The 23,352-nt window shown below is 45.7% G+C and overlaps 1 long non-coding RNA gene across 1 annotated transcript; it reads right to left on the bottom strand.

Annotated features, from left to right (window-relative positions):
• Positions 1 to 978: 978 nt before the first annotated feature.
• LOC140691117 (uncharacterized) lies at positions 979 to 22,976 on the bottom strand. The gene is made up of 3 exons (XR_012066593.1): positions 22,768 to 22,976; positions 2,107 to 2,260; positions 979 to 1,573 (listed from the first exon to the last, which is right to left on the bottom strand). It is a non-coding gene; the product is annotated as an uncharacterized lncRNA (long non-coding RNA).
• Between the last annotated feature and the right edge of the window lie 376 nt (positions 22,977 to 23,352).

Below are 23,352 nucleotides of genomic sequence, written 5' to 3' on the forward strand. Positions count from 1 at the left end.
GTTTTTCCAGGTCTACTTGTTTTGGAGGGGAGGGGAGACGCTTTGTTAAACTCCTCGCTTTGCTCTAACAGAGTCCTGTCTCTAAATAAAACCATTAAATCAACCGCTTCAACATGTATCACCATGGGGCTCCCCCCACTTACCCTGTTTACCACTCCTCAACAATTTCTATACATTTTCTGCCAAAAATAGTTCCTAGGCTTATCTTTCTTTTTCATGGTATCTTTATCCTAATGATGAAAACGACCTCTAAGCACCCTAACATTTCTTTTGTCTATTTCTGAGACTTTTCTTTGTATCTCAGTGTTCACATAAAATACACAACGGTGCTATGATTTCTGGGACTCAGGGTGTGGACCATATGTTGTTTAACTACCTCTTTTGTCTCAAAACACTGCCGAATATAAATGATTATGGTATGCCAAATTTCAGTTACACACTTTGGCACGTGATTTCTGCAGTATCAAAGAATACTTCATTAATTAAAGCCCTACAGATACAGAAATAAATTTCACATATTTTGAAAAGAGGCTCTCCCCAAAAGGTATGTAAGTAGCAAACAGAGATATGACAATTTTCACACCATTAACTGCCAGCGAAATATAAACTAATCCCACAATGCGATACTACCACACACCCACTAGAAAACAAGTCTGCGGAGCAACTGGAACTCTCGCAAATGTCTGTTAAGGATGTACAATGCTACAACTGCTTGGCAAAACATTTTGACAGTTTCTTATAAAGTGAACATATACAACCCACCCTTAGGTATTTGCCTAAGAGAAGTGAAAGCGTATGTCCCCACGGAGACTTCCACAAGAATGTTCCTCGCACTTGATTCATAATTGCCCCAGACTGGAGACAAGCCCCGACCTACCAACCACGGGGTGCACAAGCAGAGTGCGGTGCATCTACACGCGGAGCACTGGTTACCAATGAGAAGCCGCAAGCCCTCGTACACACAACCACATGGAGGAATCTGGAAGACTACACGCTGTGCGATTCTGTTTATATGAAATTCTAGAACAAATTCTAGCGACAGAAGGAGTGTCAGGGGCCCTGGGTACGAGGGGAGGGGACTATCTGCAAGGGAGCATGAAGCTTTCAGAGGTGAGGGGGACCGAAACGCTCTCTGTCTTGACTGTGGCGCTGGCCACACAGGGCCATACGTTTGTCAAAGTCACCGAGCTAACTCAGCCTTTAATTCGGTGCTTTTAGTCCGAGTAAATCACACCTCTGTAAATTCGATGCACACAAAGTACTTAGCACTGTTGGTGACACAGGGTGAACACTTGCCAAAGTGTTGCTGTCTTGGCTGAGATAACCGGGTGCAGAGACCTACTCTCTTCCCTGCCTGAAGAGCTGGGACTGCAAATCCTCCAGCGGCTTCCTGTCCGTCAAGGGCCTGGGTGTAGGGACATGGCGGGCAGGCAGGCTCAGCAAGGGACAATGGCTTTCAGCAGCAGCCAGGCCGGCCATGGGGTGTCTTTGTTGCTGCTGCTGCTGCATTTGTATTGGCGTATTTGATTTCGTCCTTGTCTTTTGCTAGATTGGCGACTTTTATGACACATGCCTTGAGAAAGAGAGAGAGCAGTCAGTGGCGGTTTGGAGGTTTGGGCCCCTGTCCGGTTCTGGAATCCTGCCCAAGTCAGTTAACTCTTTGAGCCACACTTTAAAAACAAATGGGTTGCGTTTTATGAGTCCTCAATCCCTTCCAAGTTAAAACGCCCAAGGTTCTGTAATCACACATATTTATTGCAAATTATCTCTGTGGAAGCAATTTACTGATTTTTAGTCCCTTTCTCTCCTTTAGTGCGTTGTGATCCTGGGCTCTCCCTACCACACTCCTTTTGTCTGCAGTCAGCACTTTATATACTTATGTCTCAATTCCTCAGTGTTCCTAAGCAACAGGAAAGAGTCCATGGATCTACTGTTACTACCAAACATACCACCTCAAAACTTAGTGGCTTAAAACAACAGCACAACATTTACTTGCTTGGGAGTCTGCGACTTGGGCAGGGCTCAGCAGGAAAGTTAATCTCTGCTCCACCTGGCAGCAGCCCCGGCAGCTCAGAGGCAGGACCCCCCTGAAAGCTCCTCAGTCACCTGGACTGGGAAGTCTCAGGCAGCGGAAGGCCGGAATGGGTGGGGCCTTAGAGCATCTTTCTCTACGTCCACGCAGTCTTTCCAGCAGGACAGCTTGATGTCTTATATGTTGCTGGATTTCTTGTATGTTGGCTCAGGGCTCCAAGGACGCGTACTGAGAGAGAGAGACAGAGAAAGAGAAGGCTCACTCTCTGGGAAGATGCGTTGCCGTCCCTACCCTAGTCTGAAAAGTCACACAGTGTCAGTTCTACGTAATTATGTTCAGTTCAGTGGGTCACTAAGGCAGGTCTACATCCAAGGGAAGGGGGGTCAGATCCCACCTTTTGATGATAATGGTGTTTAAGAATTTAAGGACATGTTTGAAAATCACGGCCAGCTAGTTTAAATCAAGTTGTTTTTGAGTGATAAATGGCTTAAGAAAGGAGTTCCCTCTCTTCCGTCTCATCATCCAAGTAGTGGTCTGTCAAGGCCACTACCATCCTACCTCAGAGGGCTGGTGCGTTAGATGCTGTGATGGCCCGTGGTGGGAGGCAGACTACCTGGGACCCCTAAACACAGTGAAAGACTATCCTTGGAGGACCCCTCAGCGGTCAGCTTGGAGGAAAGGTTTGTGGTAACCTCACTTCTGTCTGCACCTGGAAGGGCAGGGCAGGCTGCTGGCTGTGTCTTGACTCAATGGAGGGTCAGAGAAACAGTGATTTCCTTCAGTTTCTCTCAACCAACAATGTCCTGAGGCACAGATGGACAGTTTTGAGGGTAGCGCCTCACACATGGTAAAAACTGTTCATTCTGTGACTAAAACAAAATTAACAGGTGTCTGGGTAAATAGAGCACTTTGATGGCATCGATCACGGCTGCAGATCTTAAATAAAGAGCAGGACCTCAGACTCCTCGCCCAGTCAGTCTGCAGAACTTCTCAAACTTTTCCTTCACGGTCCCAAGGAGGGAAGGCTTCATCCCCCGGTACCTGAGATAGTTGCCCTAAGGTTTCTCTCCCAGGAGGACCTTTTTTTAACTGTCATTTTTAACTTTAAATATTCAGATGATATTTGTATTCTAGACCGTAATTTATCTAAGTTTATTTTAATAGAAGATAAATGTGATTTTACCCAAAATTGCATAGGTAAAATGGGTGTCCCGAGAAGCTGAGCCGTGTTCACCCTGGGACGACCTCCCCAACACATGAAGTACTCCCTGGGCTTGGGTACCCAATTTGAGAAGAAAAGAAACTGTAAACTCCATCTGAAAATATAATTGAAATGTTTGAAATAATTTCTTTTTTTAAATTCTGGTTTCCCATTAGTGATATCAAAGGAAAAGGAAGCCAGGCTTCGGGGGGATAGCCTCAGCTGAGGTCCCGGCTGACAGCACTGACTTCGCCAGGTATGCAGCTGGACCATCTTGGAGTGAACATTCCAGCCCCAGCCGCGCTGCCCCAACCGATGCATGTGGAGCAGAATCAGGAGTTCAAAATGGACCCCTCCCAAAGTGAAGATTTGTAAACAAAATTAAAAACTGTTGCTTATGCCACTGAGTTATGGGGGTACCTGTCTTACACTGTTAGCCAACAGAACAATGAGCAAAGAATTTGAGCAAGTACTTCACAGAGAAAGACATGTGAGGGTCCAATAAGCACAAGACAAGACCAGCATCATCAGTCATCAGGGAAATAGACATTAAAGCCACTGAAGGCATCACTCCGTACCAGGATGGCTAAAATTTAAGAAAACAAAAACAAAAACTGACCCAAGTGCTGGTAAGGATGTAGAGGAACTGGAAATCTCACACTTTGCTAAAGGCAAATGGTACAACCACTTCCAAAAAAGACGGGTTTTTATAGACTTAAACTTAAACCAGCAAGTTCACTCCTAAATATTTACCTGAGAGAAACAAAAACATACGCCCACCAAACACGTAGACAAGAGTGTTCCCAGAAACTTTTTTCGTGACAGCCCAGCCGGATCCAGCCCAAATCGCTGCCAACCGGAGGATGGATACAGAAACTGCAGTATTATTACAGAATGGTAAATACAACTGAATACAATCAAAAGGAATAAACTATTACTACAAGAAATAACATCAATGAACCTAAAAGATGACAACGAGGGAAGATCAGATACATATTGATACTTATTCGTAAGTCCACTTACATGATGTTCAAGGCTGGGCAAAATTAATTTAGTAAGTAGTAAAATCACGGTTTTGTTGAGGCAGTCTGATTTCTAGAGACTGCGATCTTAACAATGATGCTCTATTTGGTCATTTATTTATTGGAGGTACTGGGGATTGAACCCACGACCTCATGCATGCTAAGCACATGCTCTACCACTGAGCTGTACTCTCCTCACTAATGCTGTATCTATAAATCCATAGGAAAATATTTTGAAGGAGAGATAGGAAATGATTTAACTAGTTACATGACTGGTGAGACTCTGGGGAAGAAGAAATAATTAAGAGATAATTGAGGAGGAGTGAAATAGAACTTTTAGTTTTTGCTCTCTATATATTTGGGTTACTTCAAAATTTTTAAATGAGCATGTGTAACATTAAAAATATTTTTATTGAGTATAATTTACATACAGTAAAATGTACAAATCCTAAGTGTATATTTTGGTGAATTTTGTGACAAATACACACCTGTGTAACCAACACTCCAATCTCACCACTGCCCAGAGGCATCCACTGCTCTAACTTGATGCAGAACAAAGTTGAATACTATTAAAAGAAATATGGCACACCCCAGCACTCAGCAGTGTAAAATTTCACAAGGTGTGGCATCAAGTAAAAAAAATTATCAGGTATGCAAAAAAGTAGAACCATATGGCCCATAACCAGGAAAAGGTCAATAAACAGAATCAGAAATGGTAGAAATTCAGAAATTGGAAAACAAAGACTTTAAAGCAGCTATGAAAAATACATTTAATGTGCTCAAGAAGGAGTGGGAGACATGAACATGATAAGGAGCCAAAAGAAAGGTTTTTAAAAGACAGTGAGCACTTGAAATGGAACTTCTAGAGAAGAAAATCAAACCATCTGAAACAAAAATATACTGACGAGACTAAGAGCAGATTAGATGCTATAGAAGAACAGATCAGTAAACCATCAGAAGACATAGTTATAGAAAATGTTTAAAATTAAGCACAAAGAAAAGGTTGAACAAAAATTAAAACAATATATAGTACCCACACAACCATATTAAAGAATATGTACAGTTAGAGTCCCAGAGAGGAGGGGGAGACATATATGAAGAAATAGTAGCTAAAAGTTTACCAAATTTAATGAAGACTATAAACCCACATGTCAGAAAAAGAGAAAAAGTCCGTGGAAACCAAGCAGAATAAATATAAAGAAAACCATGTCAAAGTAGATTATAATCAAATCTCTAAAAAACAAAGACAAAAAGAAAATCTTAAAAGCAGCCTGAGATAAAGGTACATCACATACAGAGCAATAAAGACAAACATGACAGCAGACTTCTTATGATAAGATGTGCAAACCAAAAGACAACAGAGCAACACCTTTAAATGCTGAAACAAACTGTTATCATAGAATTGTGTTCTCAGGAAAATTATCTTTCAAAAATGGAGACAAAACAGAGAATGTTAGAAATGAAAAAAAAATTCACACAAATAAGAGCAGAAGGGATCCATCAACAGCAGACCTGCACAAGAAATACTATTTTCATACTTTAATTAAAAATCAGGGATTATCAGATTGGATTTTAAAAAGAAAGACATCTATATTCTGCCTACAAGATACTTTTATGTATAAAGATATAGAAAAGTTAAAACTAAGAGGATGGAAAAAGAATACCATGCAAAAACTAACCAAAAGACATCTGGAGTGGCTGTAATTAATATCAACAAAGCGGAACAAATAATGCTACACAGGATAAAGGGAGATTCCATGATAACAAAGGGGTCAATTCATCATGAGGGCGTAACAATCCTAAATGTAGAGGTACCTAATAGTACCTAACAACTTCAAAATAAATGAAGCAAAACCAATAGAATAAAAAGAAGTAAACAAATCTACAAGGATAGTTAGAAATTTTTAAATCCTTTTCTCAATAACTGATATACAAAGAGACAGAAAATAAGGGTCTAGAACACTTGAACAACACTACTGACCACCTTGACCTAATTGACAGGGACTACTCCATCCTCCCACACGTGTATGGGCAATTAATGGATGACAAAGGAGCAAAGAACACACAACGGAGAAAGAACAGACTCTTTAATAAGTGCTATTGGAAAAACTGGACAGCCAAATGCAACAGAATAAAACTAGATCACTGTCTCATACCATACACTAAAATTAACCAGAATGGATTAAAGACTTGGAGGTCATACCGGAAACTATAAAATTCCTATAAAAAATAGGTGATAACCTCATTGACATCAGTCTTAGTAATGCATTTGTGGATCTAACTCCAAAGGCAAGGGAAACAAAACCAAGAATAAACAAGTGGGACTATATAAAACTAAAAACTTTCTGCACAGTGAAGATTCCTTTTCATCAACGTGAAAAGACAACCTACTGAGTGGGAAAAGATATTAGAAAATCATGTATCTGATAAGGGGTTAATGTCCAAAATATATAAATTACTCATACAACTCAATATCAAAGAACCAAACAATCCAATTAAAAAATAGATCTGAACAGACATCTTTCCAGAGAAGACATACAAATGGACAAAAGACACATGAAAAGATGCTCATTAATCATCAGAGAAATGCAAATCAAAACCACAATGAGCTACCACCTCACTCCTGTTATAATGGCTATTATTGATAAGACAAGGAATAACAAATGCTGGGGAGGATGTGGAGAAAAGGGAACTCTTACACATTGTTGGAACTGTAAATTGATGCAGCCAGTATGGAAAACAGTAAGGGGAGTCCTCAAAAAATTAAAAACAGAACTACCATATGATCCAGCTGTCCCACTTTTGGGTATTTATCCAAAGAACATGAAAACACTAATTCAAAGATATCTGCACCCCTATGTTTACTGTAGCATAATTTACAATAGCCAAGATATGGAAACAACCTAAGTGTCCATTAATGGATAAATGGATGAAGAAGATGTGATATAAATACATACAAAGGCATCCTGCCATTTTTGACAATGTGGATGGACCTTAAGAGAATTACATTCAGTGAAATATGTCAAGACAGAGAAACACAAATACCATATAATTTCACTCATGTGGAATCTAAAACAAAACAAAATAGAACAAAACCAACCAACCAACAAAATTAAACAAAAACAACCTCATAGTTTAAAAAACACAAAAGATTAGTGGTTATTAGAGAGGAAGGAGGCTGGAGGGTAGACAAAATGGGTGAAAGGAGTCAACTGTATGGTGATGGATAGAAAGATTTCTGGAAAATCCCCATTTAGAAAATAAATAACCCAAGTCCTTACATGAGCTCACAAGTGAGAAGATGGGAGATGAAGGTGTGAAATTCAGAGGCAAGAGAGGACACCCTCTGTGGTCAGGAGCCAACGTTTCGTCCTCTCAGTCCCAAGGTCACTTACGTTCATTGGCGGTGAACTTTCTCGCAGTGGGATGCCAGCTTCCCTTTCTGTGGTTCTGTTTGGGGCACCACTGCCTGGTTCCATCATCACCTCCGAGAGACCAGGTAGGATGCTCACCCCAATATCAACAAATAATACAGAATCACAGATGAACACAGAGGAGTTACTTGCTTACCGACGAGCTCATCAGGAGATGTCATTACAACCAGGAAGCTGTCCCCGAATTAAAACTAGGTTTTGAGAATTATTTTTTCAAAGGTCCATTTTGAATTATGGGGCTGTAATTCCATCTTGAAGGCCATTTGTGGGTCACACTTCACTTCTTGTAGTTTATGACTTCAACTCAGGCCCTCGATGGAATTATAACCCCACAGGCACAGAGCCTGCTATTTATCATCTGTTTATTTTACAACCAAGCATCTAGTATATTTTGGTTTTATGCTCCTGGAGAGCACAAGCAGGGAGGTGGGGCAGGAGAAGGAGACAGAATAGTTGGACCAAAGCTATAGCCATGTGGACCCAGCTCTAAAAAAACCCAAAGTCAGACAACAGTCCAGACATGTTGTCTCTACATCAACAAACACCTGGAAGTGTCCTCAATTTGTTCCTGCAGAAATAAAATGTCCGAATGGCTGTGTGGTGTCGGTTTGCAGCTCTGCACGACGGAGCTCGGAGGGCGGAACGGCAGGGTGGCCGTCTCTCCGCCCGCTCTGCCCTGGTCCTCCCTGGGCCAGCAGCAGGCTCGCAGGCCGGAGGCTGCAGGCAGCTGGGTCAGAGATCAGGCCGGGTCACTGCGCGCCCAGGCCTCGGGGTTCGTGGCTGGTCCCTGCGGTGTGCTGGGCGGGCCGCTCCTTCATCTGCAGCACAGTTGGCGCTGGGCCTCTGCAAACATTCTAATTTGATGCATAATTAATGTAACAGTGATTCAAGGCAGAGAGGCTTCTGGGACTAATTAGTGACCTGCATCTCCATGGTAGCCTGCATTCCGCTCTTATCAGTGCCGGGAAGAACTGTGCTCTTAGAAATAATCAGTCTCCCACTTACTACTGCGACACAGCCAAAAGGCAAAGATCATCTTTCCCTGCAGTGTGCAGAAATTCCATCCGTGTGTAATCACTCCCCATGGGGACTGAACTTCCCCTGGAAGAGGCGCGCTGAATTAGTCCCTCATGAACTTTTAGGTTTCCATATGGGCCTGGGGAGATCTTATTGCAGGTGAAGAAATAAAGACAGTCAGCAAGGGCTCACTGACCATCCACAGAATGGACAGCATTGTTCTGCGGTTTGGAGCTGGTCTGAAGGAAAACAAAGCCTGGGCTTTCTTTCCAAGGACCTTGCAATGCAGTAACGGAACACATAGTGATGAGAATGGATGACCGGTGCCCTCTTGTTCCTGATACGGTCCTCCTCTTTGAGCGTGCATGGCGCCCAACATCCCAGCTGAGCACAGAGGACCTGTTCAAAGTCAGAGTGAGCTCCCCCAAGGAGGAGGGGAGGCGCTGTGGCACTGGGTTCCCACCTGCCCTCCCCTTCGGCTTCCAGTTGCTCTGCACCTCCATCAAAACCACTGGATTCTCAGCTCACTTGCTCAGGTCATGATTTAGCCCTGAGTCAGCAAACTGTGGACGTGGATAGTTGGCCAAATCTGGTCCAACCACGCCTTTAATGCATGGCTGCTTTCAGGCAGCAATGGCAGAGTTTAACAGTTGCACCAAAGACGGCATGACCCACAAATCCTGAAAGATTTACTTTTCAGTGCTTTGCAGGAAAAGTTTGCTGAGCCCTGCTCTAGGCCATCAAAAACCACCCAGCAGGGGGATGACCTTGACTTCAGTCCTAGTTTTTCAGAATTCCTTTTGGAGGGGCAGGCTATGCCTCCCCCTGCCCTCAAGTGAGCAATTCCCTTTAACAAAATGTGTGATTTTCAGCCTCTGCTCATGATCATGCAATGACGAATGTCTTTTTACTACCTTCATACTTCTAAAGTTTTACCTATTTAATCAACACGTAGGTGTTACTTACTAAGCTCTATACCTAAATGAGCCTATTTCATCCTTACCATCAGGTAGGCATTACCCCCATTTCACAGATGAGGAAACTAAGGCGAAGTCGCCCAGGGCTGTATGACTAGTAAGTGACAGAGCCAGGATCTGAATCCAGGCACCCTGGCTCTTAGCCTGTGCCCTTAACTGTGTCAACAAACTTTTCTACCCAGTATCCCTGGGGAATGGAGGGGGCACGCCTTGATCAGCTACCTGCACCTGGGAAGTTCTCTTAGAACTTTTAATTTAAAATACGTGCGAATATTGCACTGTAGTTATCCTTGCCTTGCAGTGCTCACTGGCACGCTACCTGTACCCTGGGATTTGGGCTCCCCTGTCGTGAGGGGCATAGGTCCCATTTATTTTTGCATTAAATAAACTTTTCTGCACCTGGTTTTTCCCCTGTAGCACTCATTTATTTGATCAAGTATAATGGTTTGAAAACTTTTTATTTTTAATCAACAGACACCTTTTAAAAGAAGTTTGTGTGCAGAGGTAATTGGCGAAGGAAGCCTCCGAGTTTGACTCATGGTCCTTGAAAAACCCTGTATCCATCCACCCTTCTGGAGCGTCCCAGAACAAACCCGCTCCCTTCCTATATGGCAGTTCTGCAAACATGCCAAGGCAGCGATCACCCCTCCTCCTGCATCTCGTATCCAGGAAGAATGAAGCTAGCTCCTATGATCACTCCTCAAAGGATGAGCTTCACAGCCTCCAATGAGCCCGACTGAAACAGGTGCTCAGAACCAGATGCCATGTTTCAAGATGGGGACTGTCCACGGAGAATTAGTGGAAATATCCATTTCTCAGATCTGGATTCTCTATGAAAGGGCTTGTGGTGGACCATGTTTCCCAAAGATGGACGTGACGGTAATTCACTCCATTTGCCCTTGTAGAATCTTGCCTCCCTCCCATTAAGTGATGGAGGCTAGTTCTCCTTCCTTTGAATCTGGATGGGCTGGTGCCTCATTTGTAACCAGCAGAATGTCGAGGAAGTGACACTGCATGGCTTCAGAGGCTGATCACCTTGTGAGGTGGAACCCTGGCGCTGGAGCACTGGGCCACCGTGCGAGTGGCCTGACTGCCCTGAGTCCACCACGCTGCAAGGAGGCACTAACTGACTGAGACAGAAAAACCATATGGAGAGGCCCTGAGACTATGTGCAGAGAGCGAGCCGGTTAGACTCCGGATGCCTCAGTCTCTCCCCGTCCAGTCTTCCAATCTCAACCACTGTCATGATGACAACCACACGAGAGACCCCCAGCCAGGATCACCCGGCCAAGCCCTCCCCAAATTCCTGCCCTGCAGAAACCATGACAGATAACAAAGTTATTGTTGTTGTTTTCGGCACTGCATCTGGGGATGATTTGTTACGTAGCAGTAGATAACCATAACAGGGTCTTAATGCTGACCCTTAGTCTGAAAGGGACACAGTCTGAAGTCAGCTCCTCGAGAACTCGGACACTGTCTGTCTCGGTTTAGTTGTAGAGTCAGCCTCCCATCTCAACCAAGATGCACAGAGAGACTTCAAAAGGGGTCACGGAAAGATGCTTGAGACCAAAGCTTGAGAACAAAACCAATTTGATGGCCTTACTTTAAAATATATATTTTACTTAATATATACTATTTACTAATATTGCTAAAATATTATCCTCAAAATACATTATTATTAAAGACACACATTGCTATGGATTGAACCGTGTTCCCCACAAATCCACGCATCGAAGCCCTACCCCACGACGTGACTGTATCTGGAGACAGGGTCTCTAGGAGGAAATTCAGGTTTAATACCATCCTAAGTAAGATCCGAAGCCAGCAGGACTGTGGTCTTACAAGAAGACGAAGAGACCTCTCTCTCTGTCTTCCTCTCCCCCCGCTCTCTCTCCGCCCCCTCCGTCCCCATGTGAGGACACAGAGAGAAGGAGGCCATCTAGAAGCCGGGAAGGGGTCTCTCAACAGACCCCTACTGTTCTGCTGCCCTGACCTCAGACGTCTAGCCTCCAGAAATCTGAGAAATAAGTGTCTGTTATTTAAGCCACCCAGTCTAAGATATTTTGCTATGGCAGCCTGAGCTGACTAATACATGTATGTAATAAATACATGTATATTACTTATATTTATCAGACATACACATACATATATATAACTAAACAATACAGGTACTTTGCATCTTATGTGAAGTAGTTTGCAAGCACACCCACCGTAGTCCACTAAATCCTGAGAAACCAAAGATTATACCAACCTCTGTCGTGTGAACTAGCCATGTCATTTAGGTTTCTCCTGTAAATTTTTCATAATGTCTTCAGAAAAATAATTGCTTTACTGTGAAACCCATCATGATAGAACTAGTTATGTTCAAATGAATATCAGTTGTAAATATAACCCTAGACATTTAGATGGGGCCTTAAACTTCATGCAGCTATATCCACCAATTAGAGCCCGTTCTATGTAATTCTCCAAAGTTGGTGTGTTAGTATCCAGCTGAGATCTTCCTGGACTACCCACGCTTTCAGTGTCTAAAAGATTCCTGTCACTCACTGTTGGCAAGGGTGCAGTGAAATGGGCACTCTCATACATTTTTTATAGGTTTATAAATTGATGCAAACTTTTTGGAAGAGGATTTTATGATGTTGCAGAAGGGCTTTAAAAAGGATTAGGCCCCTCGATCTATGTTTGAGTAACAACCCAACATACAGAGGAAGCCTTCTATGCCATGGTATTTATTGTGACAATATTTGTCACATGGAAAAATTAGAAACACCAAAAAGTCCAGCAGGAAGAAAACAGTTAAATGAATTATTATTCATGAACTATTAGCTTACAAAGCATAACTATGAGCATATGTGAAAAAGAGACTAGAAAAACTTGACAAATGGATGTTTGTTGAGTGAATTAAATAACAGCTAGTCTCTTGAATGTTCTGATATCTCTGGGTATCAAATGTTTACTGAGCAAAAAAGTGACCCAAATTCAGTTTGGAAAATATAGTCACTGGAGAGTCATGTGGTCATGAGGTCATGAAGTCTGGAAGCTTCAGGCAGTAACTCATTTAATTGTTACACAGCCCGAACAGTTAAAGTAATCAGCCTTCTTGTAACTTTCATGCGTCCTCCCAAGGTCTGGCAAGTGAGGCGACCAGAACGAAACCTTAATAAACCGTGACACATGTGTTAGATATTATGATTTTACCCGTCCTCCAGTAATAAAAGGCAGCATCACGTCCTGATCACTGTCCTTGTTAACGTCAGAGACGTGCAATTATTTTTGAAAATATTTTCTGTTTTGGCACTTCGGGTGCAAGATTTCTACGCACTCTTCTCCAAACCTGCCTTCCTCGCCTGGAGCACGGATCTGCGGTTCAGAGCTCTAAACACTGTCCGTATGTCACACTGCGCGAGTCTACAGTATTCTTCCTCATAATTGAAGGCAGTGGCTCTTTTCTCCCTTTTCTTGCCGAGTGCTTTTCTGGATTGTGTTTTTCGCTGCTGACTGATATTTCCCCTTGAGTTATGACAGGTGGAAGCCAAATGCACGCATTGCCAAGTGAAGTGCGGTCGGGGCGTCAGCCAGGGGCGGGAGGTAGGAAAGGCTTGCTCCCCGTGGATGACAGCTACATCACGGGACTGTTATGAATGATTCACACGTGTTCAGTGTGGGAGCTGGAGCTGACGGAGTCTGGAAGGGTGGGCTGTGAGGCTGCTTGTCTGTTCTGGGGACTGTGGACTTGATCTGCGTTTGATGTCTGCAATGCTTTCTTGGCCTGAGTCAGTGAGGGGGCACGCTATGAATCCTGAAGCTCTCAGGTGCCTACGAGGCATATACCTTCAAAGTTCATGCTCGCAAATTTCTGGTTATTCCTCCTGACGAGTACAAAATGGAATACAAAGACACGCATTTAGGGTGATCATTTGATCAAGTGTAGCGAAGAATTCCTGGTTAAGGGACAGTTCATAGAAAAGCAGAAAGCTTTAGTTGGTCAAGTTTTATCGGGAAATTTCTGGGGTAAATGTGCTCTTTTATATCTTGAGAGGGACTGGATTTCACAGATGCACGACTCAAGACTCAGCAAACATACAGTTAAGACGGAGAATTCATTTTACATAAAAAATACTGTAAAGAAATATTAAACTCTGGTTAATATGCGTGCTGAAGTATTTGGAGGGAACTGTATCTGAAATTCACAAAAAATAAGGTGGATGTTGGTAGAAACAGGGCTGGATACAAAGGTGAGGAAATAAGGATGCAAAATGTTAGTCTGAGAACCAAGGTGATGGTTCTATGCAGTGGTGTCTCTGCACCGGCTCCCAAGAGCAGATTTTGCTCAGCTCTCCCCCAGGTTACGTTGGTGGCTGAAACTGTCTGTGGTAGGCATGTCTACAGCACAGAAGCCCGCAAACAAGACAAATAGAGCTTGCTTTATTTTCTGCCTGGAGAGCCTGCTCCCCAGCACATCACTAAGTATGTGGGTTGTTCACAGTAAACTTCTTTAAACTTTGCTGTCTGTTCAAAAATATGTATAATAAAATATTGGCAAAACAGTATGACTCAGTGTACTTTCACTGACAAAAACCAGATTTTAAAAATAGGCATATTTTGGACTTTTGCTCCTGAGTAGGATTTAGTAGGCAGAGGCAGGCATTCCTCCCACTGCACAGCCAGAGGAGATAAAGACACATCACAGAATCATATTTTTAAAAACAGCGAGGAGACCCACAGAGGCAAAGGGGACTGGAGAAAGGACAGCTCCAGAGGGGAGGGGACCAGACAGGGAGCTGAGGTTGCCAGATTTCCTCCCTGCAGGGGCCTGGGGGCGTCTGCTGAGGCCCAGCCCTGGGCTGACCATGTGAAGAGGAAAAGAGAAATCGGGGGGCTTGTCCGAGCTCCACAGCCTGGTGTGAGAGAGTGGATCCAGGAGAGTCCCAGGCACACGGCTGGCTTCCCCACAGGACAGTTACTGCATTTGGGGTGGACAGGAGACTGGACGTCGGCGCTGAGCCACCAGGAAAGAGTGAATTCACCCAGAGCCTCCAAGCCCCCGGGAGACGGTCACGCCAGCAGGAGGGGCTTGCAAGCACAGCCAATGGGCTCTGTGAAAGTGCTGGCAGATTCTGAATCCACGTGACATGGAGACTAATGAGCTAAACTTTTAGGGCGGAAGTGACAGAGATACAGCAAGATCTCAACCCCAAGCCCAAGGGGACTTTGCCCAGATAGTGGCTGGACCAGGAGTCAGACCTCCTTCAGTCTCACATTTTGTAGGAGACAAAATCCCACGAGAGGACTGAGTCGAACTGCAGCCCAGACACAACCCAGCCTGCGTTCTCGTGGTGTCAAGGTGATCAGCCTCTTACGCCGTCTGGCCCACTGGGGAAAAGGCAAAGCCTTTTTGGGGGGAAGTAATCTTAATTTCAATATTTATGGGGTTTTTTATATCTAAGGTCTGCCAAACAACTGTAAGTAATAAGACATGAGAAGAGGTAGGAAAATGTGACCAATAATCAAGAGAAAGAAATAGACAATAAAGCAGATCCACAAATACCCAAATGTTAGACTTAACAGAGAAGGACTTTGAAAATAAGTACGATGAATATTTAAAAGAAAATAGAGGAAAAATGGGCAAAATGATGGCTGAAAAGATGAAGAATTTCAGCTGAGAACTGGAATCTATTGTTAAAAAAAGCAAGTGGATTCCTAGGACTGCACTGTCTGAAAGTAAGAACTCTCTGAGCATTTTTCACAGCAGAAATCAAGCTGGTGGACCTGAATACATGTGAATAGGAAAAAAAAAACACTAAAGGGCAGACAGAAGTATGAAACATGCAGAATACAGATAAAGAGCCTAACATACGTGCAATTGGCATCCCAGAAGGCAAGGAGGTAAGGAATGAGGAAGAAGAAATATTTAAAGCCAAAATCCTTTCAGACGCCAGTGGAAGATGTATTACACCTGAATGTTCATGTCCCAAAGGTTACATTTACTGACTATCTGCTACATCAAGCAAATCTCATGCCTCCTCTGATTTTTCTTTTTCCTCATCTGTAAAACTGAATCAAGAATATTGATTCCTCAAATTGTGCTCTACACTGGAATTTGACACAACATTGTAAAATGACTACAACTCAATTAAAAAAAATTGGTGATGAAGATAAAAAAAAGAATATTAATTCCTCAAGACTTTCATAGTATCATCTCTAGATGATAAAACTATATAAGGTAAAGCAAAAGAAAGTTAAATTGTCATTGTCCTCAGCATTATTGTTTCTCTGGTTCGTTATTCTAGGGGGCCAGGAGGTAATCTCTAGCCCTAGCACATACTAGGATAAAATTAGCAATTGGCTAAATGAAATTGGATTTCGTTGAAGTTGTATCTCCTCTTCATTCTGAAGTAATTCTATTTTTGTTGCATGTATCCTCGTATTTTCCCCACTTGTGTAACAAGCAATATCTATTCCAGAGATCACTGAAACAGTCATGCTAAAAGCATTGCAAAGGATTTCTTGATTTCCCTCCAGAGGCCGTGTTTCTGGGGCTTGCAGTTTTTGGGTGGAGGGAAGACATTGGAGACAGAACGGGAAATATGCCCCTAACTTAAGTCAAGAAGGGTTGAATGCACTTAAATTCTTTAATAATTTAGTCTCCAGTCACGCCAGAACTGAGTGAAAGCCAGAATCATATCAGGAGGGGCGGACCCATAAGACTTACAAAACGACATGCAATTGTGAGCACATATATATATATATATATTTATATGCGCTCTAATGGAATGCAAGTGTGGAAAACATGGTTTCAGATGGAAGATTTGTTACCCTGGCAACCACAACTTCCAGTTCACTGATCCTAAGCTACCCAATAAAATTCAAAATCAGTCTCTGAATTAGTTCCCACTCTTTTGTCATGTTTGTTGTTGTTTTTACAAAGAAATAAAGAACATAAAATAATGAAAGATGGAGACTGAGCAGGTGGGACTGTAAGAATCAGGAAAAGAAAAGGATGGGGGGAGAAATGAAAGCAGCCGTGCCCTAGGCAGCTCGGGCTGCTGTAACAACTATCACAGACTGGGCAGCTTAATCAACAGACATCCACTCCTCACAGCCCGGAGGCTGGAAGTCCAAGATCAAGGTGTCGCCAGGGCTGGTGTCTCCCAAGGCCTCTCTCCTTGGCGTGCAGGCACCGTCTTCTTGCTCTGTCCTCTTGCTGCCTTGTCTCTGTTTGGGTGCACCCTAGTGTCTCTTCCTCTTCTAATGAGGACGCCAGTCCTATAGGATCAGGGCCCAGCCTTACGATCTCATTTAACCTTAATTATCCTATCTCCAAATACAGTCACATCAGAGGTTAGGGTTTCAACGTATAGATTTTTAGGGAGCACAATTCAGCTCATTACAGGCAGTGAAAAAAAAGATCAAATGTTCATTAACATCTTCACGGCCAGAAGTGTTTTGCCATGTCCACACTGATACCCCATTGGCTGGCCCAGCAGATCAAAAACTACAGGCCTTTGTTTTTCCATTGAGGGCCTGGGGTAGGGGTATGACAGCCCCTGCTTGTTTTGTTAGCACAGGAGTCCTGAGTCTTTCCAATCACCACCTTTCTGACCATCTGAAGACCTGCCCTCTCTTCTGTTCTCCCCTGATACCCCATCTTTTGAGAAACTGAGCTCTCTAGCCATTCTAGGTATGTCTCTAAAATTAAGCTACCCAGCATGGGGTGAGCCCAGTGCAAGAGGGGAACTATGGAGCACTTGCCGTGGGACAACAAGTTCCTGAAGAGTGGGATGCGACAGGTCTCTGGCCTGGTTCTCCATCCAGGACAGACCTCGCCCTGTCCTGACAATGCATGTGAAATAGTGCATTGACCCAAGTCAATTCAGAAAATGCTTATTCTATGGCAGACCGTGGATTCTGGGACAAAAACACTTCTGACACCGTTCTCCCGGAGCTCACAGTCCAGCGGGGAAGACAAACAATAAGGCAGAAGCAAACGCATCTCAAGACTCCAGGGGCAGAGCCAGTGAAGACTCCAGGGTGAGAGCGAGGCATTCTGACTGAAAAACAGAGAACACGTCACAGAGGCGTGACGATCGGGCAGGACCTGGAGCAACAAACGGAAACCTGGCAGGTGGAAAAAGCACGGAGTGTGGGGAGGAGCACCGAGAAGACGCATCACCCCACTCAGGTGGAAAAGCATCATCGGCACTGTGGGGGTTTCCGAGATGGTGACACAGACGTCCACACGTCAGAGGTAGGGTCACGTCAGGACCACCCTCAGGGCTGGCGAGAACGCGACTGCCCCGCTCCTGGGCCCGTATCCCGAGGGAACTCGAATTCCAGAAGACGCCTGCGCCCCAGTGTCCACAGCAGCGCTGTTTACAGTGGCCAAGACACGGAAGCAGCCTAAATGTCCACCGACAGATGACTGGATAAAGAAGCTGTGGCATATTTATGCAACGGAATATACTGAGTCGTAGAAAAGAATGAAATAGTGCCATTTGCAGCAACGGATGGACCTGGAGGTCGTCATTCTAAGTGAAGTGAGCCAGAAAGAGAAAGAAAAATGCCATATGATATCACTTGTATGTGGGATCTAAGAAAAGACAAATGAACTTATTGACAAAACAGAAGCAGACTCACAGACAGAAAACAAACTTATGGTTACCGAAGTGGGAAGTAAGGGAGGGATAAATTCGGAGTTTGGGGTCGCAGATACACACTACTGTATATAAAACTGATAAACAGCAAGGTCCTACCGTACAGCACAGGGAGCTACATTCATATCTTGTAACGGCCTGTAATGAAACAGAACCTGAAAAGCAGTATATATGGATGTATAACTGAGTCACTATGCTGTACACCAGGAATTACTGCAACTTCAATCAAGAAGAAAAAGAAAGAAAAGAAAGAAAAAAATCCTCTTGCATGAGGAGCCGCGGGGTGGGCCCTTCACGGCCACCGGCCCCTCTGCTTTACCCCCGCACCAGCCTGTTGTGAAACAAAACTGAACATGTGACACTGGCCCTCCACCACCCAGCCGTGGGGTTTCTAACGCCTTTAAAGCCAGCCTCCAAGGGCTAGGCTCACCACGGCTGAGGGTGTGTATAAAACCGTATTTATGTGCCTGAGGCGCAGACAGCAATTTCCAAAGCGAATTTCTCGGGCTGTTTCGAGCATCACAGAGCATCTTGAGATGGTGGCTTTTTTCCAAGCCCCTAACAGAACTCCGTCCATCCGAAGGAAAGTCCACAGCGGTGGCATCGCTCCGGTCCTCTCCCTGCACGCCAGGCACTGCTGGGGCCTGAGGGCACACGCAGCAGTGTAAGGCCTGAGCTTCTGCTCCCATGAAGCTCACGGTCGCACCGCAAATTCAACCCTGCAAAAGGGAAGAACTTGGCAGTTCCTTCCTCCCCTGGTTAAACCCCTGGCTCACAATCTAACCTGGAGGGGCGAGTCTAAGATAGCAATAAAGTGCTTGGGCGCCCAACAGATCAGGGTTCGAGAGCCATCTCTGTCCCTTGCCAGCTGTGTGACTGTGAGTAAACTGCTTAACCTCTCTGAGGCTCCGTGATCACTTCTCTGGTAATAATAGCGATACCTCTTGCCATAAGTGGCCTGAAGATTGAGTGAGAGACGCATACAAAGCACTGAGTACTTGACCTGGAACAAGGAATGCGCTGTGGGCGCTACCCTGACGGAGCAAGGGAAGACGCACCAGACGGGGCACAGACACTGGTGACCGGGCTCCTCCCCCGGCACCTCCACGTGCAGCTCGCGGCTCTGCCAGAGGTGGGGCGGCTCCTGGTCCCCAGCCGTCTGCCGATTTCACAGACACTGCTTTTCTGTGCCATTTTACAGGGCAATTATGCGGTCACAGGCTGCCCAAGGTCGGTCAGCGCTGACGTGGAATAATCCCCTTGCTCCTTTCCTGACAAGCCGCAGACTGTTAGCGCTTCACCTCACCCTGCCCCTCAGCCCTTTCCACACCCCAGGGGTGTCAGGATTTAAGGCCAGCTCCCGAGGCTTCAAGAGCCCCCTTTGTTTTCCCTCCATCCCACCTGGCAACCTTGCGAGGTCGGAGTGGATAATGTTTCAGGAAACCCCTACGGAGGTGAAGTCCAGGTTCCCATCGATACATGAAAAGTGGGTGGAAGAAAGTGCCAGGTAGGTTTCCGGGGCAGGAGGGAGCTGCTCTCCGCTGTACAGGGTTTCCATTCAGAGCGAGTCCCTGGTTCGCAAGTCGGCAACCCCGGACCCTGGGACAACCTGGCAAAGGGAAACCTCAACGGATTGTTCCCGATGTGTTGGTATCCCCAGTGCCACGTTCCAAATACCACCTCCCTCCACACACAGTGAGCAGACAGGCGTGCTGTGCCACCAACCGGCTTGTGCAGGAAGGGGCCCGGGGAGCAGCAGGGGAGAGGGAACGGGGAACCCGGTGAAGGTAGGAGACTAACACAGCTTCAGAAGAAGAGGCGACGCAAAGGCCATTCTCCAAGAGGTGACATCGTGACTCTCGTGCAAATATGAAATGAATACATGTCACAAGTTGATCTGATTCATTAATCATTAGCAGGAGGGGTAAATTAGGAGTTTGGGATTAGCAGACACAAACCACCATATATAAAATAGATAAACCACAAGGTCCTACTGAAAAGCACAGGGAGCTACGTTCAATAGCTTGTAATAACCTACGATGGAAAAGAATATATATATAGAAAAAACTGAATCACTACGCTGTACACCAGAAACTAACACAACATTGTAAATCAACTATACTTTAATTTAAAAAATAGAAATTGATAAGAGGCCAGATTAAAAAAATCCAAGCAGCACAATTTTCTCTCAAGGCAAAAATAGGGCAGTTAAAAACACAGAAAGAGAATTTAATAAGCTCAGAATGAGAGTGATGGTAGTTCTGTGAGAGTAGCTCCCATCTACCCTGGGAATGGCATAGCCCAGGGCCTAGGGGAGAGCCCGGCACGGAACTGGCACATGACGCTGGCAGAATAAACGGTACCGAAGGCAAGTCAGGGGCTGGTGCGTCCCTGGGTGAGGAGCCTGCTCGGGTGGTGGGGCTGGGTCAGCTGTCCTCTCTGAGCCAACGGGAAAGCCTGAGAAGGACGGGGTTTCCAAGCCCCTGCCTGGCGGGCATCCCCCTTTAAAAGGACTCTCAGGAAACTAGAGGTCGTGCCTCCCCAGGCAACAGCTGGATTTGCGGAGACTGATTCTGTTCCTCATTGATGGCTCTCTGCTGAAGTCCCTCTCTCCATGAAACTCCTTGAATGGGGATTCAGGAATTTATCATCGCAGCCTTTTTTTTTATCCATTCCTAACCTATTATTTCTCATTTATAAAACTGAGGGCTCTGGAATAGATCTCTAAATTCCCTTTAGAGCCAACATTTGATGGTTTTAAGTGAAAATGTGTTCCACCTGGAACCGGGGGGTGTTCGGGTCAAGCTTTTAAAGAAAACAATTCGTACCTCACGGGAAGGACACGGAGTGTAGGCCATAGAAGCTCCCTCCCAGCAGGCGTCCAGGTAACGAGGGCTGGACTGCCGGACCCGAGGCTGTACGGGCGCTGAGGAAGCCTACATCCTGTCCCCTCCAGGGCTTGGCACGTAGGTTCCTGGAACTTCTCCACTCTAAGCAGAGATACTATTAAAGAATGTTTTAAATCGTGGAATGAGAAACATTCTCTGCATGAGTTTTTAAAGTCCACGTGTGAGACTGGTGGTTCTGAAGCTCAGAGTCACCGGGCGCTTGTTAAAATGCAGTCCCGGCTCCCTTCCAAGCTCTGACGCAGGGGATCTGCATTGACAGAGCAATCAGGTGATGCCTGTGCAGACTCGTAGTGGAAAAGGACCCGGCCCTGAGTGCAAAGGAACCTGTCCTCGGCGGGAGCTCCAGGCCCTACCTGCCGTGTCCTGGGGCCATGAGGGATGCGAGCCCCCTTCATGGGTCAGCTTCAGGCCACTGGGTTCAAATCCCATCAGCCACCTGGAGGCCTGTCTGCACGATGCCGGACAGCTGGACACCTGGAGAGGACAAGACCGCTCATGCTCAGACGTGCGGGGTACATACCCCCGACCTCTGCTCCAGGCAAGCTGTCTTTAGATCACTGAACATGAGTGGATCACCTAAAGGCCGTCCAAATTCTAGAAAATAAAATGTGGTTTGGGGCTGTCTCTTTCTCTCCTGGTAAGTTGGTTGAAGGAACTTGGCTAGCAAGCTTGGTCCTGCGGGCACGGCTCTTTTGCTCGGTTCTGCTGACAACAATCTTGCTCTGTTCCCACTTTCTAGAGGTGATGGCAGTGATGTCAAACGTCTTTTATCAAGTCCCTGACCCACCACTGCACACAAACCTACAAAACTAAAATTCACCGAGCTTTTGTCCCCGAAGTTGGAGAATTTGATAGTCATTACAGTCACTTTCCCAACGACGGCCACCCCCTCCTTCTCACTGTTCAGAGAGCCAACGGCCGCAGGAACACTGAAAATCCCCACTCCCAGGGTGGGAGCCTGTGAGGGGTGAGGAGGAGACCAGAACTCACGTGGGGTTATTCACTACGGGCCAGAGAAGCCAGTCCACCCACAGACCGGTCCCTCCCAGACCTCAGCTCCCGGGAACCGCCCGCACCCAGGCCCAGCGCCTCCCTGGGGCTCATGCACTTTATGGGACCTGCCTGGGGCCTCAGCACTCATGGAACTTCCATGAACTTGTGGGTCCGCAGAAAAGCTTGGGAAGAGAAGTGTCAAAGGCTCAGGGCTATCATCTTTACCCTGTGCCTCCACCTCCTCTCCTGTGTGGCTCCACCTCCAGCCCGTAAAGAAATTAAAAGCCAGGAGATGGAGAGAAAGAGCAAGTCAGAGCCTCTTCCCATCACGGCCCTTCCCACACGGGCACCAGGAGCACTTCTGGGCAACAGCCAGGAATGGAGTCCAGCACGGCCATTAGCTCCAGGAGCAAAGTTCATGGGCACGAGGCCCAGACAGCTCCAGAGACACAAAAAAGCAAGAGTCCAGCAAAAGCGTAATGGTGCTCATATGTCACCCAGACGTCAGCACCAGGGCAAGGGAAGCACCTGCTCAAACTGCAAGGCCAAGGTCAGGAGCACGTTAGACCATGCAGCGAGGGAAGGAGGACACGCTGCTGAGATGACCAGTGGTTAGAGATGGACGAGGGAGGAGCCAGCAGGCACTGGCCCCGAGGTGACCCTGGAGCAGTGGAGGTGGTGCTCTGGCGGACGGACGGCAAAGGAGGGAGTCCCAGAGCTCTTTCGTTTAAGCAGCAGGTGCGTCATTGCCAAGGTAACCCTTAGCTCGCTGAGTTCCAGAAGCCCTTGCTACCTACGAGGGAGCCAAAATCACTAGAATTCTAGAATCAGAAGGGACGCTACAGGTGTGGGGACCCGCGGGCACGCACCTACCCGGAGGAGATAACCCAAGCGAGCGTTGGGGGCAGACAGAAGACTGGAGGTGTGGACCCCGCGGAACGTCGCCGGCCCCCGCTCGGCCCCGCCGCTGGGCGCCTGTTCCCAAGCAAGAAATGGATGCCAGGTTTGTCAGAGCTAATGATTTTTCAGCATAAGCCCCAGATTCGGATTTTTATGTGAAATTTCCCAATTTTAAGATGTTGGCAACAAAGTCAATGTTATTTAAAATCCTTC

Source organism: Vicugna pacos, chromosome 33 (assembly GCF_048564905.1).
Source record: "Vicugna pacos chromosome 33, VicPac4, whole genome shotgun sequence".
In the NCBI taxonomy this organism is placed as follows: domain Eukaryota; kingdom Metazoa; phylum Chordata; class Mammalia; order Artiodactyla; family Camelidae; genus Vicugna; species Vicugna pacos.